Raw genomic sequence first — 19,506 nt, 5'->3', positions numbered from 1 at the left:
AGCAGATAAGTCGCTATTGACATGCATGGTTATGCACACTGGAAGAAATAATTTTAACTACTTGTGCACATTGCTGGATTCTAAATGAACTGTAACTGACCATGGAAAAGGCCTGGTGTGAACAGACATATCAGAGAACACCTGCCTTCCTAAACTGCGCTCCTCCCCAACAAGATTTCCACACTCTCATGCATGACTTGTTGACCCATCAGTGTTATGTCTAATATATTGTTCCTCTGAGTTGCAGCTTGAGCCTGCTCACACTAAAATCTGAAGTAAGTGCCATTGACTTCAGTGTGACAGGATCGGGCCCCTAGTTTGTCAACTATGTCATCTTACCTGTTCTGTAAAACATCATGTAGACTGGTGCTTTGCTAGTGCTTTATAAATATGGAAAATTTGACATCACTAAAGAAAATTGAGTTTCTTAATCTTCAGCCTCACTCATTCTTCCATAAATGACCTCTCTTGGTGGAAATGTCTCAAGAGGGTGGCAAAAAAATTAATCTTTTGGAAGTATATTCTGAAACAGAAGAGCTGAGATCATCCTTTTTCTTGTTGGCTTGCTTCCACTTAGAATTCAGCAAACTGAGAACCATCTATTACTGGATATTACATACACAACAGATGGTTCTGCCTTTGCTGAATCCTAAGTGAAAATCACTAAATGAGCAAGGAAATAATATTTCATTTTTCATTGTCCTTGGACTTGCCTGAGCCTCTCTGGATGGAGATCAGAGCCTCCCTGGGGAGGCCAACCTCACAACTGGAGAAGCACTGCACCTACAGGAACAAAAAGGAAGGAAGAACTAACAAGTTTTTCTCAGATGTGAAATGTTAGATTACACACAGTGTACATGGAATTGCGTGGTTGTAGCTGTCCTCTGATGTAGGAGATCAAGAATGAGAAGTCTTTGGACTGAGTCAAAAAATGTGAGTCTTCAAGGGGATGGGGAGGGAGACAGGTTTTTTTTTAAGTGAGCAGTGTCAAAATCTAGAGGTTCCTGGTGTAGTGCAAAGACCCATTTTAGCAAGTGTCCCTGCAAAGTTGCTGCTTTTCTTACTACATGGCATTTCCATAGCATGTGAGGATCTCCAAGCATTGTACAAATGTTAATTTAGCCTTAGAATACCCCTTTCACAAGGTAAACCTTATTCCAATTTTTACACACAAGGAAAGCAACATATGAAAGTATGTGAATTATTTCAAATTTTCTTATCTAGAACCCACATCTTCTGGATCCCAGACCATGCTTTCATCACAAGACCTTCCTCTCTCTTGAAGACGTGCACTGCAAACCAATAGCATGAGAGGCCCCATCATCTTTGTCCTTCTAAACAATTTTCTATTTGGTGTGTCCTCTGCTAGAAAAAACTCTGAATGCCCCTTTCTCCCCGTCCCTGTCAAGAAAAATCTCTACTCTAAATTACCATACAACTGTAACCATACATATGAATGATTTACTTCAAATAATTGTCACAGTGAGAAGAATTATTAAAACATGTCCAGAAAAAACCCTGTATTTTATAATTTCCTCTAATCCTAATCTAGATTCTCCCCCCAGTATGAATCATTTACCCCAGAATTCCCCTGATCGCTTGACTCTCCATTTATTTGGATGACCACAAAACATTTCCAATAGCCCCCCCCCCCCCACACACACACGGTTAACCACACAGTGTTGAATTGGTAATATACCTTATATTCCGTTTTCTGATTTTTGTAGCCTCAGTTTTTTATTCTATCGCTATGGAAGCTAGGCACACTTTCACACAAGGCGATATTGTACCAGTATGAATGCCCTACTTGCATTTTTTCTTATGTCTTCTCGTCTAGCTTTTCAATAAGCAATAAACCCCCAAAAAGAACTGTCTAGAGCTAAACTGGCATCCCTGGAGAATATACTCATCAGATGGGTGGTAGCAGTGCATGCTCCTCCCCCAGTAAATCTCACCCCTATGCCTGCCAACTTTTCAGAAACAAAAGGAGTGATCTACAATGTTCAATGGACTGGAGGGGCATCTGCCCCACCTGTCCAAAACTGGAACTGTACCTTGATTTGTTAGTACAGATACAGCCAAAACCCCAATAAATCATACGTTTAATGAAGAAAACTTTACATAAAAATAAAACTTGTGCTAGCAATGAAGTTTTCCTTTTTATTTTCCTATCCTCCACTTTTCTCTGAACTTCCTGTCTTTCAATGTCTGAAGGAAAATACAAACTAGGTTTTTCACCCCCCTTATATTTTTATATCTCATCTTTAAAACTGTTTCATGAAGATGCATTTCTTCTGACTTTAGCTTTTATATTCCCTCTTTAATTTACTTCCTGTGTTTCCCATCTCACTGCCTTTCAGTCCCTCACAATCTTTTTTTTTATTTATCCTCCCAATACCTAGAACAATGCTGCTATTCCCATATAGGGAGTGAATGGAAGCACAGACTCAGTGATTTGCCCCAGGTCACACGGCGTTTGTGGTAGAGCAGACACTTGACTTCACATCTCCTTGGCCCTCACCACCCATCTGCTATACTTATCTACATGCCTCCAGCTTTCATCCAGACCACATCACACGATCCATTGTCTACAGCCAAGCTCTAAGATACACCCACATTTGCTCCAAACCCTCAGACAGAGACAAACACTTCTCTATCAAGTGTTCTTAAAACTACAATACCCACCTGCTGAAGTGAAGAAACAGATTGACAGAGCCAGAAGTCACTTGCTACAAGACAGGCCCAACAAAGAAAGTAACAGAATGCCACTAGCGGTCACCTTCAGCCCCCAACTAAAATCTCTCCAGCGCATCATCAAGGATCTACAGCCTATCCTGAAGGATGATCCCTCACTCTCACAGATCTTGGAAGACAGGCCAGTCCTCGCTTACAGAGAGCCCACCAACCTGAAAAATACTCACTATCAACCACACAACAAAAACAGTAACCCAGGAACCTATCCTTGCAACAAAGCACATTGCCAACTCTGTCCACATCTATTCAAGGGACACCATCATAGGACTTAATTGCATCAGCCACACCATCAGAGGCTTGTTCACATATCACATTGGTAGATGTGTAGATGCCATCATGTACCAGCAATGCCCCTCTGCCATGTACGTTGGCCAAACTGGACAGTCTCTACACAAAAGAATAAATGGACACATCAGACATCAAGAATTATAACATTCAAAAACCAGTTGGAAAAACGCTTCAACCTCCTTGGGCACTCACTTACAGACCTAAAAGTCGCAATACTCTAACAAAAAACCTTCAAAAACAGACTCCAATGAGAAACTGCAGAATTGGAATTAATTTGCAAACAGGACACCATTAAATTAGGCTTGAATAAAGACTGGGAGCGGATGGATCATTATACAAAATAAAAACGATTTTCCCCATGCTAATTTTCCCCCTACTGTTACTCACACCTTCTTGTCAACTGTTGGAAATGAGCCATCCTGATTCACTACAAAAGTTTTTTTTTCCTGCTGATAATAGCTCACCTTAATTGATTAGTCTTGTTATCGTTGGTATAGCAACATGCATTTTTTCATGTTCTCTGTGTGTGTGTGTGTGTGTACACACACACACACATATATATCTTCCTATTGTATTTCCAATGCAAGCATCCAATTAAGTGGGTTTTAGCCCCTGAAAGCTTATGCCCAAATAAATTTGTTAGTCTCTAAGGTGTCAGAAGTACTCATTATTTTTGCTGATACAGACTAACATGACTACCACTCTGAAAGCTATTTAGATTTGTCAAGTCCCAAGAAGACTGCGAGATACTTCAAAGGAACCTACTGAACTAGGTAAATGGACAACACCAAGGCTGAGGAAGTTCAATGGTAACAAATACAAAGTAATGTATGTTGGAGGGAAAACTTTAAACTACTCCTTACCGGGGTCTAAATTAGCAGTAACAATTCAAGAAAGGGACCTAGGCACTACTGAAGCCCTCCACTCAGTGTGCAGCTGTGGTCAAAAAAGCAAAACAAGATGTTAGGTTGCATAAGGAATGGAATGTAGAACAATATGGAGAATTCTATGATGCCATTATATAAATAAATGGCTTGCCATCATCCGCCTTTGAGATGGGGTGACCAATATTTCAAACAGGGTATTGCAGAATTAAGGGAGGTTCAGAGAAAGGTTGTGAGTATGAGTAGGGAGACCCTTAGAAAAAGCCCTCATATGAAAAAAGCTTGGAAAAGATGGAGATTGTTTACCTTATAAGGGAGACAAATAAGAGGTGACATGATAAATATATACAAACTAAGTAGCCTAGAAAAGGTGGATCAAAAACTTTTGTTCTCCCTGACTCATAAGACAAATATACGGGTCATGCAATGAAATTGAAAGGTGGAAAATATAAAACTGATAAAAGGAAATACTTTCCCTGCACAATTAGACTGTGGATCTCTCTGCCATGGGATGATGTTGAGACCAAGTATTTAGCATGATTCAGAGAGGGAGTAGAGATTTATATGGATAACAAGAATATCCAGTGTTATAATAATGAATGATAATAATTTTGGGGGAGGGATTAAAAACCTCATGCTTTACGACAGTCTCTATTAGGGATTAGGATGAGACCTTCATGGGAGGGGGATAGTCGGGTTTTAAAACCATTTGGAAAGGTATTCCTTACCTGAATTGCTGAAAGCAAAATAACTTAAAAAAAATTATTATTTTTTTTTGCAGTTTTGCTCTTCACTTAGTTTAGACATTGAAACTTCATTAGTTTTCTGTGTGGCTTAACTTTTCATTATAACAGTTTTTAGTTGGTTCCCATCTGTTTCTCAGACACTAGTACAATGCTGAAGTATTTTGGTTGCAAACACAGCAGGGAAAGGATTAAAATCCCGACAAACATAACTGTTTTAATTGAATTTTCTCTATTTTCTTTTTACTTTTTAAATGTCATGAAACATTTCTGTAAATATTAGGTTTTGTAAACATTTAAAAATAAATCTAAATGTTGAGCCTAAATTGCCTGGCAGTGTCTATTTCAAAAGAAATTTTTAAAAACTACCCAGAACTAACAATCATTTTTTAATTTCTAAGAGCTCCTTGCAAGTACTCATGGTAGTAAATATTCATACTTGGTAATAAGTTATGCAAGACCTGGGACTACTCATGGTAGTAAATACTGCAATTTTGAAATCAACAGGGCTCTGTGTATGCATAAAGGTCTGCCAGCGTGGCTACCATTGTGGGATCGGGGCCTGTAGCCAGTAGTATTCATAATATTTGCCCCAATATTATAACTTCCTTGGAGTAGGGGCTATGTCATTAATCTATCTGTACAGTATCATCCTCACCTATGGTGCTAAAGACAAATGTTAATAACAGCAAAATCTATTGATTATTGTTAAATGTATAGCTATATACATGTTATTAATCATGAATAGAAATTATCCAATTAATAGAGCTTTGAGGTGTGTTTAGAAGGGGACTGGGAGAGAAGTGAGGATTCTTGTGTTTAAGTTTGGCCTAAAGCTCTATACCTTTTGTCAAAGAAAAAAAATTAAAAATTAATTTGAGAAACTCCATACTCATAAATATATACACACACACACACACATTCCTGTTTTGATCCAGTCTGTTGTCAGATTAAAGGGTGAGATCTGAATCAACATACAAGTGTTTAATCTGTTGTTCAAACTAACAGACCTTGAAGGGGAAAAAATTATAAAAGCTGGCCTCTTTTAATTTAATTCAATATCATTTTAATGAATTTCTGAAGTTAAATACAAATGTGACAGCAAAACGTGGAAAGCACACACTGTAGTTGTGTGAGGTCCAATAAAGTGATACTAGCTATTTGTGTGGTTAAATATGGCTTTGAAAGTGTGGTAACATAGCCACACATACTCGGCAGCTTATGCAACCCAATTTACAGTATGTCAAAGTTTCCTGTAAGATATTAAGCCTTTTTAATTTATTATACTTTGCTTTCTTGCTGCTGCTAGAGGTTGCTCTGTGCTGAGCTGGATCTGATACCATAAAAAGTTAGGGAGGAAGCTAAACTGCCTGTTTTGTACTAGGAGCCTGTTTTGAAAGCAGGCAAAAAATGCAGATTGAGGCTTTTAAAACTGCACTGAATGACTCCACTGTGAAAGGTAGAGCAGAGTTAGTAATCATATACTTTTGTCCTTGCGTTTACTATAAAATAGGTCACAGAAAAGGGACAGTGTATCTTTAAATATTGTTACCCTGCTGATCCTGGATTATGATTAGGTTACGTAACTTGCTTATGAGCTGCTTTTCATTAAGACTTCCACAGAGCATACACGTCCATTTTAGTCTAAAGCACAAGAGGGCGCTGTGTTTGATGACTCAATCTCTGCTGAGAGCCAGAATGCAGACACGCAGTTTTATGAACACTGTAACAACCATTTTAGAAAAGGATTTATTTAAATGTAGACAGCTACTTTCCTGTAAACCATGCAAGTCCTAAAAGTCTTCATCACTGCCAACTGCTCGCATGAATTATCACAGGATAAGTAGATGTCTGAATGTAAAACAACTAATTAACCTTAATGGAATTATACATTAATCTTGGCTGAAGTATAGTCACAAAAAATTGTAAAAATAAAGGGTACATAAAAGATGTTAAATCAATGCATTAAAAGCATTTTTCTCTAAGCCTCCAAATTATTGTATTAAGTGCATCCTCTCATAAGAAACTTTGATTCTTTTTTTGGTGGTCTCAAAAGCTAGCTACACTAATCGTCAATGAAAGTAAAAGGCTGATTCCTATAGCTCTTAATGAGGGTAAGAACAGGACCAAAACTAGGGAGCCAAGTAGGGTGACCAGAAAACAAGTGTGCAAAATCGGGACGGCGGTGGGGCATAATAGGATCCTATATAAGAAAAAGACCCAAAACTCAGGACTGTCCCTATAAAATCGGGACATCTGGTCACCCTAGAGTGAAGTTATAGATGAACCCAACTGCAGAAAAAGGTTATGAGCATTTATAAAGATTTTACAAGCCAACATTAAAGTCCCAGTCCTTAGAGGGAAGTCAATATCTCCCAAGAGGTACTCAGCACTTTGCAGAATCCAGCTCATACTTAGAATTTATGTAGCACTGAGAGGTCAGATTCTCCCTGGCATTAAGTGAATGCAATGCGGTCAGTGAAATTAAGGCTCACTTACACCAGAGCTGGTATCTTTATAACTGCACAATATTAACTATTGAATCTGCCTCAAACCATCTGAGGGTAGTGCTTAGTCCAGTGGCTACTTGGGAACTATTGCAATGAAGGCTGAAAAAGGCCTCCTCACCCACAACAACTTAAATGAAACAATGGGCTAACAGGAGGCAGCATTATACAGGGGTTAGAGCAGGAAACTGGGAAGTCAAATAACCTGGGTTCTATTCTATTTGGTGATTCCACCACTTACCTGCTGAGTGACCTTGGGTAAATCACTTACCACTCTGTACCTCAGTTTCCCCATAGGTAAAGTGAGATCATTATAACTTAAGGCATTTTAAAAAAGTATTTCATTCTTCTGATGGATTTATTTTTGCTACGTATATTTCAGTGAGATATTTAAATCTCACTTATTTCTTTTGAAGTCTCATTCATACATATTGTCACAGCTTGGCATCCCTGTAGGTATTTTAAAATGATATTGTTTTATATCTTTATTCCATTTAAAAATTAACTAGCAGATTAATAAAAATGGCCTTATGCTCCTCACTGAAAACTTAAGCATCCCTTCCCTGCGACTGACCCATACATTAGTCTCCTGTGCAAAAATTCATGGAGGAAACCACACTAATGTAAAAACTCCATAGTTCTAATAAAGCTGTGGGGTTTGAGCATTTCCCTTGTGTGATGAAATAGACCAGCCCTTGCTGGCCTACTGCTGGTCAGCTGCACCCTGCCCCAGGAAGAAGAAAGGTGGGTCCTCCAGACCTACCTAGAGAGACCTCACTGGGGCAGCTATCTCGGAAGCCAGAGAGACATTGTTCTCCGAGGGCTAGCAACAGCCAATTAGAACTGCACTCTGTTCCTATAAAGAAAGGAGTTACCCAGCATGCAACAGCAGTTGTCACAGTCCCTGTTAACTTTCCACAGATGTTTCCTGTGGTCTGTTGCAGTTCAAGGAGACTCAGGAGCGTTACAAATGGTGCATCTTCTTCCACCCATTGGTCTAACCCATGTTGACTGTATAGCTCATGGAGTGCATGTGTTGTAGGGTGGGGAAAAGAAGGTGACTATTTGATATGGGGGTATCATCTCACATAGCCACTCTTCTCCTCTATGTGGCCTCAATATGGCTTTCTTCCATGCATTTTCTACCCTCCAAACCAGGAGTGGGCAAACTACGGCCCGTGGGCCGGATCCAGCCCATCAGGGCTTTGGATCCGGCCCGCGGGATTGCCATTCCCATGGTGCTGCGGGGCTAAGGCAGGCTCCCTGCCTGCCCTCACCCCACGCTGCTCCCAGAAGCAGCTGGCACCATGTCCCTGCGGCCCCTGGGGCGTGGGGATGGGGAGGCAGAAGGCATGCAATTTCCCCACCCAGATGTGGCCCTCGGGCCAAAAAGTTTGCCCACCCCTGCTCCAAACCATACAGAAGGGGAATGGGAAATATAGGCCAATCTTCAGAAGTCTTCCCCAAAGACTTGTTCAGAAGGAACAAAGTGTACACTATTGCCTATAAAATGCACCTACAGTAATAATAAAATTAAAAATAGTTAATATTTTTGTTTTACCTTAGAATAATAATAATAAAAAATGCCTGTGACAGTGCAGAGACACCCCCTCCCCCCAACCTGGAAAACAAGGAGTTAATTCTAGCTCAGGTCACCTCTCCACATGCACAGGTGCTTAGGGGAAGATAATGAGGCAGAGTTATGGAATGCAGGCTAATCAGTTTCCTCAGCTGGATGACAGGAAACATCATAAAGAGAGCTGCTCAGGAACCAGCCTAGCCTTAAGAAGGGATCTATATCAAGTCATTATAGGGCTGAGGTTATAGGCTAGATTGGAGTTTCTCTAGTTTTGATTGTCTTGTGAAGCCCAGTTTGTTTTGTTATAACTACTGCATTCAGAATACTTTGAGGAATAAAAAGCCTTAAGGAGGAATGTGAGCTAACTGAAGAATTGTCTTATTTTAACTATTCAACCTATTTTCCTTGATGGCGTGTTGGGTGATTTCACACTTCCATAGAGCATATGAAGAATGAAACAAGATGAAGAAAGAAAATGTGGCAAAATAGTTGATTGCTGCAGATTAATCATAGAACTATAGAATATCAGGGTTGGAAGAGACCTCAGGAGGTCATCTAGTCCAACCCCGTGCTCAAAGCAGGACCAATTCCCAACTAAATCATCCCAGCCAGGGCTTTGTCAAGCCTGATCTTAAAAACCTCTAAGGAAGGAGATAGAGCACTTGCTGCCCTTCAATTTATGCAGAAGTAACAGCAAGTGCTAGTAGAATTGTTTCAGGTGGGTCCTGGGGTTTATGCTGCAGTGGATGGGATCACTCTGGCTTAAAAGCTTGTCATATCTCACATTATGAGGGGAGGGATAGCTCAGTGGTTTATGCATTGGCCTGATACCCCCCAGGGGTGGGAGTTAAATCCTTGAGGGGACCACTTAGGGATCTAGGGCAAAAATTAGTACTTGGTCCTGCAAGTGAAGGCAGGGGCTGGATTCAATGACCTTTCAAGGTCCCTTCCAGTTCTAGGAGATTGGTATATCTCCAATTATTATTTATTATGCTTATTGGTGGGAGGAGCTGTTCTCTGTCTCAGTTTAGATTCTGCTGACTCTGTATCTTAAAATGTTTGAATGTGCGGGAGGAAAACACTGGCAATGCCAGGATGGACCACTCTTTTCCTATGATCACAGGGGAATTAACAGGTCACTTCACCTTCAGTGGTCCCTTAGAATATGTGCTAACTACTTATGCTAAACTATCTGTTCTATATTGTATTTATCTGTGACACTTTCCAGTACCTTTCTCAGACCTGAAGAAGAGTGCAGCATGGCTCAAAAGCTTGTCTTGCTCACCAACAGACATTGGTCCAACAAAAAGTATTACCTACCCCACCTTGTCTCTCTAAAACCAACTGTAATGCTGACAGACCCTGGTCGTCGGCGGGCGAGACTGAACTGGGGACCTCCGGAGCTTAGTGCATGAGCCTCTACCACATGAACTAAAAGCCAACTGTTAGCTAAGGCTGTAGAGCAGACTCATTAATTGCTCTTTAAGTGGTCTCAGTGCCACTAGATGGGCCAGAACACCACATCCAAGAGGTGTGTGGGTTACATAACCATGGCATTTAAGTTTTGCTTCATACCTACTGGGGGAAACTACTTGGAAACAGATGTTGAAAGGTGACTAATATTGACACAAAGCAACCAGTCTAGATTTGATAGGCCTCACTGAGCAAGTCTATTGGAACAGGTTGAAAAATAGGGAGATTACAGGCTTGTTGACTCAGGAATGGTGCAGCAACTTGGGGAGATCTGGAGTTGGTGGATGAAATTGGAATCCTATTTCAGATGGGAAGTGGTGGAATTTGTTCGGTTAGAGCAGTGGCTCTCAAACTTTTGTACTGGTGACCCCTTTCACATAGCAAGCCACTGAGTGCGACCCCCCCCCATATCAATTAAACACTTTGTTATATATTTAACACCATTATAAATGCTGGGGGCAAAGCAGAGTTTGGGGTAGAGGCTGACAGCTCATGACCCCCCCCCAATAACCTTGTGAGCCCCTGAGGGGTCCCAAACTCCTGTGTTAGAGCAACTTAATATTATCAGGCTTACTAAATTCCAGGAGTGGGTTTGTTGCTATGGGGGTGCCAGCAGAGGGCAAACTGTATGTCTGGTGGGAAAAGGAGGCAGGGCAGCATAATGGTGCTGAATTCAGGAGGGACAGGGGCTGTGGAGGATGTGATAGCTGTGTGTGAGTGACCCAGCAAAACTTGCACCCTGGTTAGGGGATGAAGGCGATGCTACATGTTCCTAGGGTCCCAGTAGCCATGCCGTGGAGGGGGCTGTCCTTAAACCACAGAATGCATTAGAGGGCAGGTGGGTCCTTTATATGTGTTGGTATCAGTATTCCTAAGGTTGAATGTATTCCTGAGGGTTTCAGCACATGACATCACCTTTAATGAAAGGTCTAATCACATCAGACACACCATCAGGGGCTCGTACACCTGCACATCTACCAACGTGATATATGCCATCATGTGCCAGCAATGCCCCTCTGCCATGTACATTGGCCAAACCGGACAGTCTCTACGCAAAAGACTCAATGGACACAAATCTGACATCAGGAATCATAACATTAAAAAACCAGTGGGAGAACACTTCAACCTTTCTAACCACTCAGTGACAGACTTGAAGGTGGCAATTTTGCAACAAAAAAACTTCAAAAACAGACTCCAAAGAGAAACTGCTGAACTTGAATTAATATGCAAACTAGATACTATTAACTGTGGTCTAAACAAAGACTGGGAATGGTTGGGTCATTACACCAATTGAATCTATTTCCCTATGTTAAGTTCTCCTCACACCTTCTATGGGCCATCTTAATTATCACTTCAAAAAGTTTTTTTTCTGAAGAAGTGGGTATTCACCCACGAAAGCTCATGCTGCAAAACGTTAGTCTATAAGGTGCCACAGGATTCTTTGCTGCTTCTACAGAACCAGACTAACACGGCTACCCCTCTGATACTTTTCCCTCCTGCTACCGATAGCTCATCTCAATTGATTAGACTCTGCCTGTTGGTATGCATACTTCCACCTTTTCATGTCCTCTGTATGTATAAATATCTCCTGTCTGTGTGTTCCATTCTATGCATCCGAAGAAGTGAGCTTTCGCTCACGAAAGCTCATGCTAAAATAAATTTGTTAGTCTTTAAGGTGCCACAGGTACTCCTGTTTTTTTTGCGGATACAGACTAACACGGCTGCTACTCTGAAACCTTTAATGAAAGATTATTCTTTAATTCCCGGAGACTTCACGATGATCCTGGAGGGTGGGCAACCCTAAGTGTTGAGGGGGTGGATGAGCCTCGGGGAAAAAAGCATCAATGTTTGGACAGACCTCAGGGGGAAACAGGGATCTGTGGTACCTGGGTGCTATGGGAGAGAGCGCTTTGTGGGGCAAAGGGGACATGGTCTGAGTGCTTGGTGGTACCTGGGTGCCATGGGAGGAAGCACTTAGTGAGGCAAAGGGGAAATGGGGTGGGTGCTCGGTGGTACACGGGTGCTATGGGAGAGAGCGCTGGGAAAATGGGTGGGTGCTCTGTGGTACCTGGGTGCTATGGGAGGCAGCGTTTTGTGGGGCAAAGGGGAAATGGGCTGGGTTCTCTGTGGTACCCGGGCGCTGTGGGAAGGAGCACGTCGCGGGGGAACGGGGTGGGTGCTGGGTGGAACCCGGGCACTGTGGGAAGGAGCACGTCGCGAGGGAACGGGCTGGGTGCTCGGTGGCACACGGGCCCTGTGGGAGGGAGCACGTCGCGGGGGAACGGGCTGGGTGCTCGGTGGTACCCGGGCGCTGTGGGAGGGAGCACGTCGTGGGGGAACGGGCTGGGTGCTGGGTGGTACCCGGGCGGTGTGGGAAGGAGCACGTCGTGGGGGAACGGGCTGGGTGCTGGGTGGTACCCGGGCGCTGTGGGAAGGAGCACGTCGCGGGGGAACGGGCTGGGTGCTGGGTGGTACCCGGGCGCTGTGGGAAGGAGCATGTCGCGGGGGAACGGGCTGGGTGCTCGGCGGTACCTGGGCGCTGTGGGAGGGAGCACGTCGCGGGGGAACGGGCTGGGTGCTCGGTGGTACCCGGGCGGTGTGGGAAGGAGCACGTCGCGGGGGAACGGGCTGGGTGCTGGGTGGTACCCGGGCGCTGTGGGAAGCAGCACGTCATGGGGGAATGGGCTGGGTGCTGGGTGGTACCCGGGCGCTGTGGGAGGGAGCACGTCGTGGGGGAACGGGCTGGGTGCTGGGTGGTACCCGGGCGCTGTGGGAAGGAGCACGTCGTGGGGGAACGGGCTGGGTGCTGGGTGGTACCCGGGCGCTGTGGGAGGGAGCACGTCGTGGGGGAACGGGCTGGGTGCTCGGCGGTACCCGGGCGCTGTGGGAAGGAGCACGTCGTGGGGGAACGGGCTGGGTGCTCGGTGGTACCCGGGCGCTGTGGGAAGGAGCACGCCGTGGGGGAACGGGCTGGGTGCTGGGTGGTACCCGGGCGCTGTGGGAGGGAGCACGTCGTGGGGGAACGGGCTGGGTGCTGGGTGGTACCCGGGCGCTGTGGGAAGGAGCACGTCGTGGGGGAACAGGCTGGGTGCTCGGTGGTACCCGGGCGCTGTGGGAAGGAGCACGTCGTGGGGGAACGGGCTGGGTGGTACCCGGGCGCTGTGGGAGGGAGCACGTCGTGGGGGAACGGGCTGGGTGCTCGGAGGTACCCGGGCGCTGTGGGAGGGAGCACGTCGTGGGGAACGGGCTGGGTGCTGGGTGGTACCCGGGCGCTGTGGGAGGGAGCACGTCGTGGGGGAACGGGCTGGGTGCTGGGTGGTCCCCGGGCGCTGTGGGAGGGAGCACGTCGTGGGGGAACGGGCTGGGTGGTACCCGGGCGCTGTGGGAAGGAGCATGTCACGGGGGAACGGGCTGGGTGCTCGGCGGTACCTGGGCGCTGTGGGAGGGAGCACGTCGCGGGGGAACGGGCTGGGTGCTCGGTGGTACCCGGGCGCTGTGGGAAGGAGCACGTCGCGGGGGAACGGGCTGGGTGCTGGGTGGTACCCGGGCGCTGTGGGAAGCAGCACGTCATGGGGGAATGGGCTGGGTGCTGGGTGGTACCCGGGCGCTGTGGGAGGGAGCACGTCGTGGGGGAACGGGCTGGGTGCTGGGTGGTACCCGGGCGCTGTGGGAAGGAGCACGTCGTGGGGGAACGGGCTGGGTGCTGGGTGGTACCCGGGCGCTGTGGGAGGGAGCACGTCGTGGGGGAACGGGCTGGGTGCTCGGCGGTACCCGGGCGCTGTGGGAAGGAGCACGTCGTGGGGGAACGGGCTGGGTGCTCGGTGGTACCCGGGCGCTGTGGGAAGGAGCACGTCGTGGGGGAACGGGCTGGGTGCTGGGTGGTACCCGGGCGCTGTGGGAGGGAGCACGTCGTGGGGGAACGGGCTGGGTGCTGGGTGGTACCCGGGCGCTGTGGGAAGGAGCACGTCGTGGGGGAACAGGCTGGGTTCTCGGTGGTACCCGGGCGCTGTGGGAAGGAGCACGTCGTGGGGGAACGGGCTGGGTGGTACCCGGGCGCTGTGGGAAGGAGCACGTCGTGGGGGAACGGGCTGGGTGCTGGGTGGTACCCGGGAGCTGTGGGAAGGAGCACGTCGTGGGGGAACGGGCTGGGTGCTGGGTGGTACCCAGGCGCTGTGGGAGGGAGCACGTCGTGGGGGAACGGGCTGGGTGCTCGGTGGTACCCGGGCGCTGTGGGAAGGAGCACGTCGCGGGGGAACGGGCTGGGTGCTGGGTGGTACCCGGGCGCTGTGGGAGGGAGCACGTCGTGGGGGAACGGGGTGGGTGCTGGGTGGTACCCGGGCGCTGTGGGAGGGAGCACGTCGCGGGGGAACGGGCTGGGTGCTGGGTGGTACCCGGGCGCTGTGGGAAGGAGCACGTCGGGGGGGAACGGGCTGGGTGCTCGGTGGTACCCGGGCGCTGTGGGAAGGAGCACGTCGGGGGGGAACGGGCTGGGTGGTACCCGGGCGCTGTGGGAGGGAGCACGTCGCGGGGGAACGGGCTGGGTGCTCGGTGGTACCCGGGCGCTGTGGGAGGGAGCACGTCGCGGGGGAACGGGCTGGGTGCTGGGTGGTACCCGGGCGCTGTGGGAGGGAGCACGTCGTGGGGGAACGGGCTGGGTGCTGGGTGGTACCCGGGCGCTGTGGGAAGGAGCACGTCGTGGGGGAACGGGCTGGGTGCTGGGTGGTACCCGGGCGCTGTGGGAGGGAGCACGTCGCGGGGGAACGGGCTGGGTGCTGGGTGGTACCCGGGCGCTGTGGGAGGGAGCACGTCGTGGGGGAACGGGGTGGGTGCTGGGTGGTACCCGGGCGCTGTGGGAGGGAGCACGTCGCGGGGGAACGGGCTGGGTGCTGGGTGGTACCCGGGCGCTGTGGGAAGGAGCACGTCGTGGGGGAACGGGCTGGGTGCTGGGTGGTACCCGGGCGCTGTGGGAAGGAGCACGTCGTGGGGGAACGGGCTGGGTGCTCGGTGGTACCCGGGCGCTGTGGGAAGGAGCACGTCGCGGGGGAACGGGCTGGGTGCTGGGTGGTACCCGGGCGCTGTGGGAGGGAGCACGTCGTGGGGGAACGGGGTGGGTGCTGGGTGGTACCCGGGCGCTGTGGGAGGGAGCACGTCGCGGGGGAACGGGCTGGGTGCTGGGTGGTACCCGGGCGCTGTGGGAAGGAGCACGTCGTGGGGGAACGGGCTGGGTGCTCGGTGGTACCCGGGCGCTGTGGGAAGGAGCACGTCGTGGGGGAACGGGCTGGGTGGTACCCGGGCGCTGTGGGAGGGAGCACGTCGTGGGGGAACGGGCTGGGTGCTGGGTGGTACCCGGGCGCTGTGGGAGGGAGCACGTCGTGGGGGAACGGGCTGGGTGCTCGGTGGTACCCGGGCGCTGTGGGAAGGAGCACGTCGTGGGGGAACGGGGTGGGTGCTGGGTGGTACCCGGGCGCTGTGGGAGGGAGCACGTCGTGGGGGAACTGGCTGGGTGCTGGGTGGTACCCGGGCGCTGTGGGAAGGAGCACGTCGCGGGGGAACGGGCTGGGTGCTGGGTGGTACCCGGGCGCTGTGGGAAGGAGCACGTCGTGGGGGAACGGGCTGGGTGCTGGGTGGTACCCGGGCGCTGTGGGAAGGAGCACGTCGTGGGGGAACGGGCTGGGTGCTGGGTGGTACCCGGGCGCTGTGGGAAGGAGCACGTCGTGGGGGAACGGGCTGGGTGCTGGGTGGTACCCGGGCGCTGTGGGAAGGAGCACGTCGTGGGGGAATGGGCTGGGTGCTCGGTGGTACCCGGGCGCTGTGGGAAGCAGCACGTCGTGGGGGAACGGGCTGGGTGCTGGGTGGTACCCGGGCGCTGTGGGAAGGAGCACGTCGTGGGGGAACGGGCTGGGTGCTCGGTGGTACCCGGACGCTGTGGGAAGGAGCACGTCGCGGGGGAACGGGCTGGGTGCTGGGTGGTACCCGGGCGCTGTGGGAAGGAGCACGTCGTGGGGGAACGGGCTGGGTGCTGGGTGGTACCCGGGCGCTGTGGGAGGGAGCACGTCGCGGGGGAACGGGCTGGGTGGTACCCGGGCGCTGTGGGAGGGAGCACGTCGTGGGGGAACGGGCTGGGTGCTGGGTGGTACCCGGGCGCTGTGGGAAGGAGCACGTCGCGGGGGAACGGGCTGGGTGGTACCCGGGCGCTGTGGGAGGGAGCACGTCGCGGGGGAACGGGCTGGGTGCTCGGTGGTACCCGGGCGCTGTGGGAGGGAGCACGTCGCGGGGGAACGGGCTGGGTGCTCGGTGGTACCCGGGCGCTGTGGGAGGGAGCACGTCGCGGGGGAACGGGGTGGGTGCTATCGGGGCGGTGACCCTGGGCTCCAGGCTGTCTGCCGGTGGGGCCGGGGGACGTTACTGGGGCTAGTTGCCCGGGGGGACTGGTGGCGGGAAGCGGCCCAGAGGCCCCGTAGGGGTGAGGGGCGGAGGACGTGTCCCAGGCACGGAGAAGACAGGGGTGGGGACGGTGCTTGGCGCAGCTTTGCGCTGGGAGTGGGGGCAGGGCGGTGCCTGCCCCGCCCCCTCCAGTCTGTGTCCACGGGCCCCTTTACCAAGATGGCGAGTGGTTCCCCTCGGGCCCCGTGCGGCGGCGGCGCCGCCCTGGCGGCTGGAGGACCCCGCGCTCTGTGGGCGGGGGAGGGGCAGCGGCCTGTGCCCAGGCCGCCGCCGCTGGCGGGGGGAGGGTGCGAAGATGGCGGCAGGCGTCCGCGCCGCGAGCGGTTGAGGGGGAGGGATCCGGGCCCGGCCGCGGCGACACCGCCCCTCGTTCGGCCCCGCCCCGTCCCGTCCCGTCCCGCCCCGCCGGGAGGGAGGGAGCCGGAGCCCGAGCCCCGCAGCCAAGCCGAGTAGCCGGAGCAGGGGGCCCCGGGCGCCCAGGAGCCCCGCAGCGGGAGCCGGGGCCCCAGCAGCAGCCGCGGGAGCCGGAGCCTCTCGGGGCCGCCCCCCTCCGTGTGGCCGGCGGAGTCGCTGTCGCAGCCCCGTTAGCTCCGCTGGGGGCAGGCCGGAGGCGGCGGCTGTCACCAGGCGGCGGCGGCAGGTGAGCGGAGCTCGCAGCCCGGCCGGACTGCAGCTGTCAGGGGCCGGGCAGGGGGAGCGGCGGCGGCGGCGGGGCCCCGTTACCCCCCCGCCTGGGCTGGGAGGGGCTCGGCGGGGTTGAGGGGCCGGGGGGGTCACAACCGGTGTGTGTGTGTGTGTGGGTGGGGTGCAGGCTGGGGGCAGAGCAGCTCCAGTGAGGGGCACCCTAGAGCAGTGCACCTGGGGCCCCAGGCAGGCTGGGGTGCAGAGGGGTGCAGGCTGGGTGGGGTGCAGGCTGGGGGCAGAGCAGCTCCAGTGAGGGGCACCCTAGAGCAGTGCACCGGGGCCCCAGGCTGGGTGGGGTGCAGGGGGGTGCAGGCTGGGGGGGGCTCTGGTGTATTGAAGGGGGGGCACAGGAGCTCCAGTGAGGGGCACCCTAAGCAGTGCACCCGGGGCCCCAGGCTGGGTGGGGTGCAGGGGGCCCCAGGCTGGGGGGGGCTCTGGGGTATTGAGGGGGGGCACAGGAGCTCCAGTGAGGGGCACCCTAAAGCAGTGCACCCGGGGCCCCAGGCTGGGTGAGGTGCAGGGGGCCCCAGGCTGGGGGGGCAGGCTGGGTCGGGGAAGAGCTCGGCGTGGACTGGGGAAGCTCCTGGGGAGCAACAGCGTCTGGAGGACCCCCCCCCCAGTGCTCCCCCGTTGCGGGGTGGGGAGGAGGCGGGTAACTAGGGCACTGGGGGGCCCTGGAGGCTAGGGGGCGGGGTGGGGCTTCCCCCCCCCATGCTGTGGGGTTCGGGAGGAGCTGTAGCTGCACCGAGGCTCGGGAGGAGCGGAGAACTCGGGCTAGGGGGAGAAAATGCCGGGAGCGTGACGGGGCATGTGGTGGGGGCTGATATTTTGGGCCCCCTCCCCTTTAGCAGTGCCTCGGGGTAAGGAGGGGAAACCACCAGGCTAACCCAGCATCCGTGGTCTGGGGTGTGCCAGTGGGGAAACTAAAGCTGTCATGGTGCTAGAAAGTAGCAAATGGGCGTGTGCGGGAGCGATGGGGGAGGGAGGGGAGGAAAAGGGGGATGGGAAGGGGGATGTACAGTATTTTGAAGTTGTCCTGGACTGTGGTAAGGAGCTGAGAATTCTCCCCATAGACAACTCCTATTCTATGGGGTATTTTGGCCTTTTTTGCAGGTTTCTGGAATGGCTTGTGTGCCCCCCCCATTCTTCTTTGAGGGGGTTGGCTGTAGGGATCATGTGAAAGAAACGTCTGTTGGTTTGGGGATGAGGGTGTTTGGGGGGGTGCAGCACCTTTTGGCTCTTGCACAGCAGCAGTGCGGGGAAGGGGATGGGTGACAGTCGAAGCTGATTAAATGAAGGCTCGTCATTTCTGAAATATGTTATGTATTCAGATTTTTAAGAAGTTGATTTGAAAAGTAAGGAAGCAGGGTTTTTTCCTTCTAGTGTCCCTGTGAGGGAGGAATTGGAACTATATGGAGTGACTTTGTCTTGGCTCTGCAAACATGGCTGAAGGGGAGGGAATGGGGGTTGTTGGTGGGGTGAAGCGCCGCACAAATGGGGGTTGTGGTGGTCACACAGCAACAGGGAGCTGCTGAAATCTCTATTGCAGGGACAGCGGGCTGGGGGAGGGGAAGACACTTCATTTTGTTGCTTTTTAAGTGACAGCTCTTTGTTTGTTTGCATCTTCTAATCAGTTGCATTATTACACCAGCACCATTGAATTAGGATACGCACATTAATTTTTTACATGTAAAATTTTTAAGAGGAAAAACAAGTAATATATTAATGCGGTTTCTTGGTTAAAGGAAATGAAGATGGTAATGTGGTATCAAGTAGCTTTCAGTGTAATTTGAGCTGAAAAGATGGCTCAGTCATTATGCATTTTGTTTGGAAAAACAGCCAGCAGTCTGAGTAAAAGATGTGTATGGTGCTTACTGCTGTTCTGAAGTGTGTGGGGAGATTGATTTTGAAGTCACTGCTTTTTTTCCTCTGTCAGCAGCTGAATTGTTGCCCTAAATTTCGTAGTTTTCTGTCCTAGAAACGTGAACCAAAAGCAGCAGCAGCAGCAGATTGTGAATAATTCTAAAGCTGGGGGTGTGTGTAAGTGGCAACCCAGGAGTTCCAGTTGGAACTAAGGAGTTATAGCCAATAGAATATGACATTTAGTTATATAGAAGCAGTGGCTGAGAGGCAATTTTCTTCCAGTGTAG

At 51.3% G+C, this 19,506-nt stretch overlaps 1 protein-coding gene across 8 annotated transcripts in view; it reads left to right on the top strand.

The window, feature by feature from the left end:
- The first annotated feature begins 17,074 nt into the window (after positions 1 to 17,074).
- The window catches only part of NCOA1 (nuclear receptor coactivator 1), a 342,124-nt gene continuing 339,692 nt past the window's right edge, over positions 17,075 to 19,506 (top strand). For 4 of the 8 annotated variants that reach the window (XM_045009600.1, XM_045009598.1, XM_045009602.1 and 1 more), the window contains exon 1: positions 17,076 to 17,312. The gene's annotated coding sequence lies outside the window, so the exon portion shown is untranslated. Of the gene's footprint in view, positions 17,313 to 19,506 lie in introns of all 8 variants that reach the window. The other 4 variants (XM_045009604.1, XM_045009606.1, XM_045009603.1 and 1 more) reach the window with 3 other exon arrangements.

The sequence above is a fragment of the Mauremys mutica genome, chromosome 3 (genome assembly GCF_020497125.1).
Source record: "Mauremys mutica isolate MM-2020 ecotype Southern chromosome 3, ASM2049712v1, whole genome shotgun sequence".
NCBI classification, from domain to species: Eukaryota; Metazoa; Chordata; order Testudines; family Geoemydidae; genus Mauremys; species Mauremys mutica.
The sequence above is the reverse complement of the archived record's forward strand: the minus strand, read 5'-3'. Positions and strand labels throughout refer to the sequence as shown.